The 13,601-nt window shown below is 42.6% G+C and overlaps 1 long non-coding RNA gene across 1 annotated transcript in view; it reads left to right on the top strand.

Annotated features, from left to right (window-relative positions):
• Positions 1-8,498, top strand: part of LOC142058441 (uncharacterized) — a 61,110-nt gene extending 52,612 nt beyond the window's left edge. The window contains exons 9-14 of the long non-coding RNA XR_012660989.1: positions 405-584; positions 1,218-1,368; positions 2,277-2,456; positions 4,523-4,677; positions 6,562-6,717; positions 7,698-8,498. This is a non-coding gene — a long non-coding RNA (uncharacterized LOC142058441). The remainder of the gene's footprint in view (positions 1-404; positions 585-1,217; positions 1,369-2,276; positions 2,457-4,522; positions 4,678-6,561; positions 6,718-7,697) is intronic.
• The last annotated feature ends 5,103 nt before the right edge of the window (positions 8,499-13,601 follow it).

Here is a 13,601-nt window from a genome sequence, read left to right as displayed (position 1 = left end):
GGGATGGGCTGCCCTGTGCAGCCCTGCTGCTGGGGGAGGGAAAGGGGGGATACCGGGGGATGTGGGGGGCTTCTGGGCACTGCTCTGCTTCCACTAGCTACCCCAGCAGCAGTGCCAATTGCCACTTTACAAATCGAATGGCATTCCAAATGTGGCCAGCTCCTGTTTGGATTTATAAAAAATGTCCTGCTATTCTGGCTTCCACAAGAAATTTGTAACTAAAAGTATTCTGTGGAACGTTCCAGTTCCTGTGTAAGCAGATATCCAAGGGTGGATATCCCCCTCCTCCCCCAGGCTCAGATGCCATCACTCTTTTTCTTTCCAACCCAGAAATATTTGTTTAAATAGTTTGATTTGTCTAGACTGACTCACGGCTTAATGGGATTTTAATCTGTTTATCTCAGTGTCTCATTCTAGTCTGTGCGTCTGCTCCCTCGGACAAGCTGTGTCTCCCAGGGTGTGCAACCCCAAAGGCAAGTCAAGGTCCATCGGCGTTGCAAGAACCCAGCCTGCAGAGGCGAATGGGAGCAGCCGTGGTTCATGCTCTGCATGAGGCTTCTGCAAGGCAGTACATCTTCTCCCAGGTTTTTTTAGTTTGACTGCATTACAGTTCTTTCTGGAAGGGGAAAAAAAACCCAACCCAACCTTTTTGGAGCCTTCTATGTTTGTTTTTTTTTTAATTAGCTCTACTCATAACACTTTCTGTAACTTTGTAGTGTTCAAGACCTCATGAATTTAAAAAAAAATCCAACCCAAACCCCAAACAAAACCTGTTTCTACCCAGAAGGATCTTTTATGACTGTACTGTGGGATTCTTGTGGTCATAGCTCCTGCTGCAAAGCTGAAATACTTACGGTGGACACACTTACAAATCTCTCATACTTATCCCTGAGCTTGGTTGTTTGCAGCTGTCACAGAAGTGTGAGACCTCTGAGTTTGACCTTGCTGATATGAAGACTTAAATGTGAAGCACTCAATACTTGACAGTAAAGCTGGGATTTGCTGGGGGGGCCACTGAGATGTCCCTCTGAGGGACTCCCCAGGCTGTCATCCATAAGCATCCACCTGAACCTGACAGCCTGATGGCACCACCAGTGCCATACAAAATGGGAGGAAGAAACATTTCTTACTGTTAGCAAATCTTTGTTCAAATACCTATTTTGGTGGCTTCCTACAAGGCACCATGAGTTCAAAGGAGTTATGTATCTGTTCAAAAGGTCTTCATGTGATGTTGAAACAAACCAAAAACCATGAACCCTGCATCTGTGGCATCTGGAGATTCTCACAAGGCTCCTGGTAAAGCCAAGGCTTTTATCCTACCTGTCGTGATGAGCGTGGCCGAGCGAAGAGGACAACCTCTGCTGTTGGGTACGTTTTCCTGGGGAGGGAGCAACGGCTCTGCTGGTCTCTGTGCCGCCGGTGCGAGGGCTGCCCTGAGGAGCTGAGCCAGAGAGGCTTTGTCTCTGCAAACGCTGGTTTCTGGGAGAGACAACAAAAGGGGTTCTAGAAGGTTGTACGTCTGCCAAGCAGCTCCAAAGGCCTTGCCTTTTCATAACCTTACCTGTTTTTATTGCCTAGATCAGTTCTCAATATCTCTGCCGTAGATTAACATTCTTCTGTGGAGAGCATTTTCTCTTTTCAGCAGCCTTTCTGCTATTTTTTTTCATTCCCTTCTGGTCCATTTTGTGGGAAAATTGAAACACCTTCCAGAACATGTTGTTCTGACAGAAGGGAAATAACCTTTTTTTTTCTTTCCTGGTGGGAGCAGCACTGTCCAAATTGGTGAGGTTCTTCCACTCCCAGGCATTTCTGCCCTCCTGGAAGAGAAGCCAGGCAGTCATTCTCTTGCCTCAAGGAAAATGAAGGGTTTGGTATTGGATTTTATAACTGTGACAGGATGCATATGCCTACATGATATGAGAAAATGTTATTGCAAAATCAGCTACAAAAGGCGCATCCAGAAAAAATGCCCGTGACAATGGGCTAGTACTTTTAATCTTGTTTTTATAAACAATATATATGCCTTAACTGGCTTCTCGGAACACATCATGTCGTGCTAGTATCATGGAGGGTGAAGGAAGGAGGAGGGTCCGAGCCTGTTGTGGGAGGTATTTTGAAATGAAGCAGTTCAGCTTCTGTTTGGGTCTCTGTCACTGGGCTCTAAGGAGGTTATCGTCTTCTGAGAGAGGTTTCCTGAGGTGGGAGTCTTTTCCAGTTCTCCCTCCGTCAGTAAGTAATTCTCTATAAGAGACAGTAAAATATCGCCCTGATTTCAGGTGGGGTGACTTTTTTCCTAAAGATCTGCAAAACTTGAACGAGACACGATGCAAATGTACTCAGTGAAGCAGCAAGTCTTGCCTTTGTCTTGTGTGCGTGAATGTATCCCAACTCAGACGCTGCTTTGTCAGCGACTCCGCGGATGTGGAACAGTGGTCGTTCTGAATCGTTCAGATTAGGTGAGCGCTGTGCACCTTGTTTCTCTTATTCAGTGACTGTGGACAGAATCTGCAGCCATATGCCACCAGCGTAAACAAATAAAAAATGCAATTAAGATTGGAAAGTTCTCACTTCTTAAGCAATTTAATCCTACAGGCTAGAAAACCCTTGGTATAGCAAAATCCGGGATAAGATATAGCTTTTATGGCCTTTAAATCAAAGATTCCTGACAATCTAATAATGGGCTGCTGTGCTCTTGGTGACAACCATTTTGCAGTGGAGCGGTTAGGTATTGCCTTTGTCGTTGCTCCCGGCTGGATGTGGGCTGGCTTGATACACAGATCCTTCACAGGTGGTGTTGCAGAGCAGGAGGAGCAGGCATGCTGGTTAAATAAATCGAACTTCTATGCTTAGACTGAAGTTTGAAGATGTGGAGCCTCGAACAGGGTAATTGCAAGCAATAACACTGCAAAAGTGTTGAGTAACAGCTGATTACCACAAGGACTTTTTTTCTTTGTAATATGATGTGACTTAAGTTTTTGTTCTTGCTGTGACTAATTGTTGAATATTTCGATAAACATATTTACCCTTCAGAATGAAAACGGTCAAGGTCAGCTCTTCAGGGAAATGTTATAGTAATAAACTGCTCTTATAGACTTTCTTGTATTTTTAAGGATTCATATGAAAAGGGGTAGGTATTTTAACCTTGATCTTATAAGGTGCTTTAATACTGTTTGCAGTGAAATTATTTGTGCGCTGAAAACTACTCATGTGCTTAAGTGCTCTGCTAGACTGAGGCCAGCATGGTGTTGGCAGGGATAAGTCTCCATTTTTCTAGCACCTTCTGTATTGTTTTTATCAGCTTCCAAAGTGAATCTTGGTGAAAATCTCTTGAATCTTCCCTGGTTAGCACAAACATATATTTATCCAGAGTTTCTGAGAATCTTTCTGGGTTGTTCATTTAAGAGCCTTCTTTGAGGTGCTTTTCTTCATTCTACAGGTGTGATGGATTCCCAAGGAGCGGATTTTTAATATAATTTTCAGATTTGTTTTCCACATCCCCATTTCTGCGTATGTCACTTACCTATGTATTTTTACATGTGTAATTATGTGCAGTTCCTAGAACAGGCTCACTCGAACAGCACTTTGCTGCTCTTCCGCCTTTGCTGGCTTTGTGCGCAATAAACGGTCAGCATAACTTTGGCGATGCAAACACACGTCAGGCTGTGAAAATCCAGCCTGAGCCCTCAACGACACTAAGGGGGTGAAAGTCAGTGCTCTTCCAGAGCTGGATGCTGAATTCCTGGCAGTCTTGGAGACGTAAGCCATGCTTATTCCCTGATCCGCCCTGGTCCGTGCCCCGTACAGCCCCACACCGCACGCGTGGAATGGTTCCCAGGTGCTACCACCCGTGTTGAGCAGCAGTTCACAGGTGGCGGGAGGTGCGGTGCAGTTTCTAACCTGTGCTCACACCCGTATTTGATTTATTCGCTCAGCACAGGTGTCTACATGCAAAGTAACAGTGATGCGTCTCACCTAAAGGTGCGATTTTGTGATTTCACAAAGCAAAACCTCTGCCTACGCGAAAGGACAGGTTTGGATGGCGAAGATGATAACTGGGAATGGTGGTAGGAAGTTCTGCAACAGGTGTATTTTACAGGTCAACTTTGGAAAGCCTTCTAGACAAAATCGTTTATCCCATCTACATTGTATTTCTATTTTGAACAGTTCATTTGATGTGACGTCAGATATACATCAAGTAAATAGCTTAGTAGAACGAAACTGTCAGGCAACTATAAATTAAAGAGAGTTATGTTAGAGTTTATGCTTTCTGCAACTCTTAATACACCTTGCAGCTTTAGCATAGCAATTGGGCTCACAGTAAGACAACAGCTGATGGGATTATATTTTATTTTAAGCAGTATATATTTTAAGAAGCCCATTTGCTGCTTTCTTCCTCTCTCACTTCAGCTTTTACCTTGGAAACAAATGATTATAAAAGTTGGGCCTCTTCGTGTCTATCTGACCCCCCCTCCCTCTGTTCACTCATCATTTTCTCTTCTCCTGTCCATTTCATGTCCCACAGCAGAGCATTGGTCATCCTTTGCTGCCATCTCTTTGTAACTGAATTCTTGAGGTCAAGGTGAGGGTCTGATGGTACCACTGGGAATACTGGGCTAATTCTTTCGGTGTAGGAACAGCTCAGTGCCAGTCACCTCATGGACAAAATAAAAACCTGTGGTGAGTTATACCTCGGATTTATTGGCATTTATTTGATATTTCTTGAAACCAAAGGGGCAGTGGTGATAGTTTATATCAAACCTGTGGAGATGCTGTGGCATCTCTTGGTGTCTTCATGACATAAAAAAATCTCCCCACGTAGTCCTGGATTCCAATGAGAAAAAAACACTTCAAAATATTCTGAATACTTCCGTGCACTCATACTTCTGAATATAGATTTTTCTCCTGTTTTTATTTATTTTTTCTTGTTCTTGAGTAATGTTTGTGCTGGTCCTCCCATTACAAACTGTGGAGTCACTAGAACAGGATTAAAAATGATAAATAAAAGATATTGTGGGGGGGATCAATAAAACACTGACTGAAAATACAGCAAAAGAGAAATACTGTGCCGCTGTGCTTTGCAAGATGTTATTGGCCAACACTGTGGTGAAATATATTTTTTCTGCTGTAATTGTCTCCTTGGGTGGTGCCTGTAATGGATTATACTGGGCTCTCTGGATAATGTTTTAAATGACTCTTATTGAATTTCCCAAGGTTTAGAAATAGAAGAGCCTGGATTTTATTTTTTTTTTTTGGTGTCTTTTAGGATTAGACTCTGAAGTGAGATGAATAACATATGGTTTGGGTGCTTACCCAATCATAGGCACCCCTGAAAAACTTGTGTAAACTTCCTCTAACAGTGATTCCTACACAAAATGTTTAGGAGTGGCATGAAAATGCGACTTTCCTAAAATCAAAATGGTGCCAATTACTTTTATGATGTTTTTTGGTGAATTTTTTGAAGCTTTACTAGTGTTAGGTGAATTTTGGGAGTTGAGTTTTGAAACAGCTTTTTGATTTGTTAAATTTAAGATTAATGACAACATTATAAAAGAATAGATGAAAAAACACTATATATAAAGCAACATACAGATAAACATAAAGCAATATAGATAAGCATGTAGGCAAAACACTATAATATTAGAGAATTACTAAAATAAAATGGTTTGAGCCCATCAGAAATGGGCTCAAATGAGAGAAAAGTAGGTTCAGGATGGGGAGTTCAAGCGCCCCAGCGGTTGATGCATCCTTTTGCCACCCTCCCTGGGGAGAAGGGCAGAGGCTGCTCCCTGGTGAGTCCTTCCCTGCTGGTACCTCCGGGTGTGCTGGGGCTGCTGAAGCCCACTGCTGCCTCCTGACAGGGGAGGTGTGGCAGTCTGCTCTCCAGGGCAGGCTCCGGCTTTATTTTCCTCTGCTTTCAGCCAGTTCTGTGTCACCGGAACATCCTAAACATCAGCAAGAATAATTTAAAAAAATAAAAAAGGCTTGGCGTAGTTATTTCCCCCCAATGGCAGCAGGGTGTTCCTGGTGCACTGAAGAACTTAAACTTCTCTTGCTTAGCCCAAGCTCCCTTCCGCGGTACGTGTGCTGGGGTGGGTGACAGGAGGCAGGATGGGCACACGTGGAGTGGCACCTGCCCCGAGCACTGTGGTGGGCTTGTTTGGCTCCACAATTAGCAGGTGGTGTTAGCAGGTCTGCAAATGATTGCTGATAGATCTGCCAGAGCGAGCCAAATCCTCTCTGCCACTGCCTTTTTGTTATACGTAACGCTGTTCCTTACTGCTGAGAAATGCAGATGATTTTTAGATAAATAGTGTTTAGACATAACAATATCCTGTATGTAGAAGAGCAGACATTTGGAGTTAGAGAGAAAACAGCATTCAAAATAAAATACATCTCCCTTCACCACCCCACCTCCCCCCAGTATTCATATAGAACAGTTTATAGTTGTCACATTCTTTTTTAACAGACAAAAAACAATACGATGTTCTCATTTCTCGGTATTTCAGCAAACCAGAATGCCTTGTGCCATGTTTATTTGCAATGCTCCCCACATTCTTGCAGCGTAAATCAGCTTGGATGAAACAGGAACTACTCCCATCCTCGCCAAGATGTAGAGGACCTGATGGGAATGAAACTGGACAAGATCCTGCAATACGTGAAGAATTTACAGGCATAACTTTGCTATTTGCTCGGTCCTGTGATATAGCCCAGAGCAAGGTAAGTCAAACTCCCACGCTCACGTGGTTCAGGTCCAGTTTTGGAACAGACCTTCCTTCTCCCACGCAAACGGTGCTTGCCCTCGCTCCCGCGCTCCCTTCCCCGAGGTGGGCGCTGCTGCGAGGTGCTGATAGCGCGCTGCTGCAGCAGCTACTGCCTCCGCAGGGATCGGGGAGCGGAGGAGCAGTTGGTGCCGGCGAGGCTGCTGTTGCAGGGGCGGAGGCGGGTTGCTCTCCATCGAGAGACCTCCGATGCGGTGCCAAAACCCGGATCCAGCCTCTGGGGCTGCTGAAGTTGAGCCACCCCATCCTGTGTTGGATGAAAGGTCAGAGTAATTGTGCCTTCGAGCCCATCCCCTTGCACAGTCTCCCTGCCCGGCCCCTTCCAGCCCTGGCGACGAGCGGGTCTGGCCCTTGGCTGCTGGCAGAAGGCTGACCCCGGCGGTGGCAAGCAGCCCCCTTATGCTTATGCACTGTAAAGGATATGTAGCTAAGGTCCGTTACCCAGGAAAACAGCCGCTTTCATTTTAAAAATGGAAGCATAAGTAGGTCCCCGATCTCAGTTCAAGTTTCTAAGCAGTGCTATAATAAAAATAAGTAGCAGAGCAAGAGCAGATAATCATCTTTATTATTAGATCGGCTGGTAGCGTTTGCCTATCGGCCGGTGAGGGAGGAATGCTGACAGTCCCCAAATACAGTGGTCCACATGTGATTTGTAGTCGACAAGACAGGAGTTAACAGCATTAAGAGCGTGTATGCTAGAGGCATGTCGGCGTAACCATATTGTTTCTACAGCCATCACTTTCAATGTGTTTTAGAGAAAGTCCTGGATACAATTATCGCATTTCTATCCTTGCGTAGCTAACGTCATTCAGAAAAATAAAACCCTGTAAGGGGAAAAAAGTCCAAGGAACAGCGTGTTAAGCGTAGGAATTTTATGTATTACACAGCGCATCAGAGGTGAATGTTCTTATTTTGTAGCTCGACGTAATGATGATGATTAAATGGGTTGAAAGACTCAGAACCTGCTCCTTTACCCGGCGTGTTTCCTGTGTGGCACCCAGCTCTGTTATTTGGAAGGAGCAGCCGAGCTCCTCTGAAGCGTTACCTTGCTGTTTGGTACAAATAAAAATGCTGCTGCTGAATTAACAGTAGAGCCTTCCCCGGCGGTTTGTACTTGTGAGGATATGTCTTTTGAAACTCAACAGTAAATCATTATTTGTGCTTTGGGAAATGGGAGAGACAAGTTCGTGTACGTTTCTTACCTACGGAGGGATCTATCCAGGTGCTCATATGCTCTCCCGTTACTGTAATACATGGTTTATTTCACCAGCCTGTGTATCTCTCAGAGAAATGGACCTATCAATTTATGTAGGCATTTGTAGTCCTCCTTCCATTTCTGAAATAGCTACTGTATTTCAACCATTTATGTACTGCACTAAACCCTTTTTTTGTTCAGAAAATATTTTTGGTATAGCCTTAAAACGTAAATTGCAGCTGATATAGTTATAGAAGCATAACCTGCTCTGTAAATTTTCTCAATCTGGAGTAAAAATGTCTTTTTTTGGTTTAGCTTAGGTTTTTTGGAAAGCATCTTAAGCCAATTAAAAAAAGCAAACCCCCACAGTTACATCAAGCTCTGAATGCCCACAAGTGAGGCTTACCTTTTTTTTTTAGCTATACCTAGTATAATTCTGAGCCGTAGGCATACCTGGCTGAATTTGCTATCTAGGCAGGGTCTGACGCTGATGGGTCTGTGGCAATGAAGCACCCAAGGGTGTTGGGGATGTTCAGCCCTGGTGCCCATTACATTGGCCGCTTTTCTGTCCTTGAAGTTTTATGTTCTGAATTTTTCCAGTACCACCCCAGCGTAACTCTGAGGCTTGTCTTGCCCCTGAGACAGAAACAGTTACAGAAAAGCTTCCAGAAGTAGGGCTGCACAAAAGAAAGGTGTACGAAAGTAAGGTCAAATGGATTTTGGTGAAAAAAGGTAGGAATTGAAAATGTTTGGATCCTTCAGCAGAGCCACAAGAGAAGAACGGTCTGCCCAAACTTTGTTGTCTGTCTAGGCTTTGCAGCCCTTAGGATGTTGTCTTTTCTGCCGCTTGAATTATGAATGGCTTTTGCCTTTTTCTACTTTACAATAGAACAGAAGAACAAGAAGACCAAAGCATGAGAAAGAGTAATCCCAATGCAAATGGGAAGAACTGTGGCACGTGAAAAAAATACGGCAATGACATTTCTATTGTGTCCATTAAGTTATTTCTAACGAGACCAACCGCCGGTGCAGTGAGTGTATATCTGGGCTGGAAGGGTGTTGGACCCTGAGGCTTAAGTGACAGACGCACTGAGTGCCTCCATACGGCAAACTGTCCCACACGCAGGTGCGCGCGCAAGTCCAGAGGAGAACCGTGGTTTATTATGCTCTTTGGAGAGCTGCGCTGGAGGGAATTCACTGCAGAAAAGTCAGCATAAGCTGCTTATCCTTAAAAAAGGAATCCTTCATGATAGGAATGAAATCACTGCTAGCCTCTGTCTTTTTCTTTAAGCTCTCCCGCCTACTGCTGAATACCTTCAGGATAAAAGATGTGCTTAAGATGAAACAGGGAGCAGCAGTACATAAAAGCATTAAAACCCATACTCGCGAAGCTCAGCAAGAGACACGGGATCTTTTATCCCATTTGCTAAGTGAAAAAGTGACAAACTTCTGGTTCCAGCGTCGCCCCTAATGAGCTTGCCAAATAGGCTGGAGCCATGACGAGCCAGTCACTTGGATCGATTTGTGTTTGGCTGCTTCATAAAATGCAGTGACAATAAACCTGCTGTTACAGGAACTTGAAACAATTCCCAGGGCAGCTATTTAAAGATTGTAGGCTTGATGCAGAGTGCACAGCTTTGCACGAAAAGAAGCCCTTTGACTTCCATGGAGCGCTGGTACTTCGCCCCGCTCGGCATCTGGAAGGCTGTACGGCTTTCGATGGCTGCAGAGTTGCTGCTGCTTCACGTTTAGGCAAAACTACGGTTTCTTATATGCTCCACTAACCACAGTGGAGGATTTTGTTTTGTGATATTTTTTTTTTTTAACAGTCAATCATAATAGTACCAGTCATTATCTTTGGTTCATTAACTGCTGTGGAGCTCTGCTGTTCACCCCAACTGTTCAAAAAGGATCAAAATGCACATCTAGCCATGTACTGTCAAGCCAGTTTACATTTTAATGTTGGCTGAAAGTGATCTTGCAAGGCAAGAGTACTTGCAGAAAGTGAAAGATTTCAACACAGCTTTAGGAGAGTATTTTAAATGTGACGTTTATATTAAGTATCATATTATGATATGATATCATGCTATGATATTATCATATCGTAACAAATATCCAAGAAAATGTGAGCGGAGAGCAGTGTGTCCTGCTTATAATTGTCAATTTAAAAGCAGAGTTTGTCCACTGAATCCTGCAGCATAATTTTTAGTGGTACTCAGGTTATTTTTCACCAAATTAACTTTGGGTATCTGAGCCATATAGACATAAAGAGAAATAAATTGCCTCGTGTGGGTGTTTGTCCTTCCCGTAGAAAACCCAGGCCAGGCTACTTCTGGCACGCTTGATTTTGGCAGAGACGAACAGCTGTCTAGAACATGTTGTCACCTTTAAGTCTGTCACAACTTCTGTAAGATAAATTGATCATTGAGGTTAAAACTTGAAATCCAGGCAAACGCAATCATTAGTTTTTCCTCGAATTTCTTTTCGAGTGGATATTTTTTTTTTTAGACCTTATATGGGTTGATCTTAAAACTGCAGCGTGTGATGAAGTGTGCCCTTTGAAACATGGGGAAGGTGGTAGCAGCAGGCAGGATACACAGGTGTGCCGATGTGACACGCTTTTTTAATGAGCAGATATAAACCTGAAGACACCTGTTTCTTAGTGATTCTCCAGGAAGACAAATTAAAGGCTGCTTTATCTTCTTTGTATCCCTGAGCAGATCTGCAAGAAAGCAATTATAACTGATATAGTGAAGGGATGGTAGGGAGAAGGTAGGTAAAATTGAGGATAAAAAAAGAAAACCGTATCCAATTATTCCATTTTTTGCATGCAGTGAAGTGTAAAGCATTTTGCAACCTTCTGGACTGACGTTGTCAGCTACTGCCTTCTGAAAAGACAAGGAGAAATGTAGATTTCTAGTGCTGCTTCAGTTTGTGTGAAAGCAGTAAGTTAATGTTAGTACTGGGCCTGGAAATTAAGCCCAGTATGCTTGCCAGCAGCTAGGAGCTGTATCCAAACACAGAGAGTGTTACACAATAAAATCCTACGACTGCAGGAGATGTAGGAATGTTTGAAGCGGTCACCATAGTAATAGAATGTTCTCAGGCTTTAACTGAAATAAAAGATATTTTAAAGTCAGGGAAATTTGTCAGTCACTTATACTAATATTTAACGAGAGAAATGGATTCCTTCAGAAACGTGCATAACTCAGATCCATCTGACAACCTTCTGCTTCTCTTTCAAAGCTAAAGGATCCAAACATTTCAAAAAAAATTGTATTGAAGATATCCTTTCTTCCTGTAAATCTAACTCTGATTTTTGCTTTGAAATTAGAGGATATTCACAAGGCCATGCAATTTTAAGCAAAGCAAGTAATGGTCTGCTCATGAATATTTCATGTGAAAATGGAGTTAATTTTTAAAAGTGGTGGCGTGGCAAGTGGTGCCCCAAGAGCTGCTGGGACGAGCTCCTGCTGGCTGACCGTCAGGAGGATTTTGGCTGCTGTGCTTAAGAGTAAGTAGAGGTGCTTTACCCGTTCAAAGTTCTGATACGACAATGAAAAAAATGTTTTGAATTATATAATGTTCTATTATGGTGTCTTAACTCTAACAAAAATTAAAAGTCCATATTTTTATGCCAGCAAAGTATTCACAGGTAAAAATTTAATGTACAACATATGGATTTTATAAGGATTTTTTTTTTTTAAATAACTCAGTAAAGTGAGTGAAATTTCTGCTTCCTTTACAGGGGATGGTATATCTGTCTTAACGAATGTTATGGTGTTTTTAACCAGTCTTGATCTTCTTGACATCTAAGATGAGCTGGTCCTAGGAAGAGGTGTTCTGTCCCTTGCTGATTATGATCTTAACGTGAAATATCGATGTTGAAACATCAGTAAGTAGTTCCTACGTACTACAACTTTGATATGGTTTAAATATTTACTATATTATTCCGGAGGTGGGTGTATATGACGCCTTGCAACGTCGAACAAGTTTTATGGCCCTTCCTGAAATGTCAGCATGTCTTCTCCAAGTGCCTCTTCATATATTTTTAAAATCAGAAGGAGCTGTTGTGATCACGTAGTCAGATCTGGTGCGTAATGCTGGGTGCCACTAGATTTGACCAACTTGGTTTTGCCCCTGGGGCTGTGGTACATGACTCGACTTGGTGAGTTTGTCTGATTTTTCCAAATTTTTGCTGGTGATATGTTGTCAGGGCTACTTCTGCCCCGCAGTCGTCTGGGAGGGCTGCTCAGGTGTTTGATACCTGCTGGTATTTTGGGACAAAGGGTGCTGATCTTCCAGAGCATTGACCTGGCTGCTTAACTCGGTTCCAGGTACAGTCCCATTGACACCTACGTGTCAAGTTAAACTTTATACTTAAGTGCTTGGAGTTAAAGATAGGCAATAAAATAGGTCATAAATGGTGAACCATTACTCAAGAAATAATCGTGGATAAATAATAAAATCACGGTAAAAAAAGTTCTGCGCATAACTGGTGATTTTAACCTTAGTCTAAAATAGGAAACAGTTTTGTTCTGTGGCCCATAAAACAAGTGTCTATTTATTTTTCCCCTTTGTATAAAAATAAATGTTGTTCTTCGCTGGCTTGATAAGAATGAAATTATAATTTAATTTCTCTTAGACTTTAATATATGCTGTACTATAGGTGTAAAACTAGGAGCTGTTTGGTTTACATTTATACTTCTCACACTGTTGGCCTCTGGGATTATTCTACTGGAGTGTGTGATCACTCAGAACTGTTCCAATCAGTTCCTGATTTTACTGTCAGTCTTTGAATGGAGTATATTTGGATTAAAAAAAAAAAAATAAAAGAGGAGGAAGGGAGAAAGTAGATTCAAAATAGATTCCTGCAGGGTATAATCAAAAGTCATTTTCTTTTTCCAGAAATATGGCAAAACAGAAACCCTGCATGATCCAATATTTCCCTTGTCTTAGAAGATCACTCTCTAGTAGTAGCTGTCAAATGAAATTTTAAAAGTATAGTGAGCCCACAGCAATTCTACATCTAATTTTGTTTTTTCTTCATCACAATTTACTGCTTATTTCCCCCATATTTTTGCTCTCGCATGTAAGGCCTGGCGGAGTAATTTTCTCTTAAACAATACTGGAGTTGTCTATGAAGTGGTGTATGCCAAAGGGAAATGAAAGCTATAGGGGAAGTTTTGATCTCAAGAGTTAGCTTCGCTCACTGAGATTGCTTCCTGGCATGTACCTCTTGTGTAGAGGAGACATGGCTCATAATATACCCTGAGAGGCTTTCAGGTCGGGAGATTTCTGCGATAAGCAGGACTGGGGAACATCAAGAAGGGATGCTCTGAGCCTTTGCTTTGAACCCATTGCTCTCAGATTCCATTATAAGTTCATTATATTAATTATCAAAGTGATTTTCCATTGGAAGATGAATGGAAGATGCTTATTATGTGTTTGTGGATCATGAGGCTCCCTGCAGAACTGGCTCTTTGGGTAACCTGTTGATTTGCTGCAGAGCCTTGGGAGTCAGTGCTTGCGCTCTCAAAAGCAATGCCGATGCAGAAGTGAGATTTCGGTAAGGAGCATCAGAATACCTTCATGCTTAGCTACGGTGAATATTGTAATTGTCTGGT

This window comes from Phalacrocorax aristotelis, chromosome 6 (assembly GCF_949628215.1).
Source record: "Phalacrocorax aristotelis chromosome 6, bGulAri2.1, whole genome shotgun sequence".
Taxonomy (NCBI): domain Eukaryota; kingdom Metazoa; phylum Chordata; class Aves; order Suliformes; family Phalacrocoracidae; genus Phalacrocorax; species Phalacrocorax aristotelis.
This window is presented reverse-complemented; position numbering and strand designations above follow the sequence as displayed.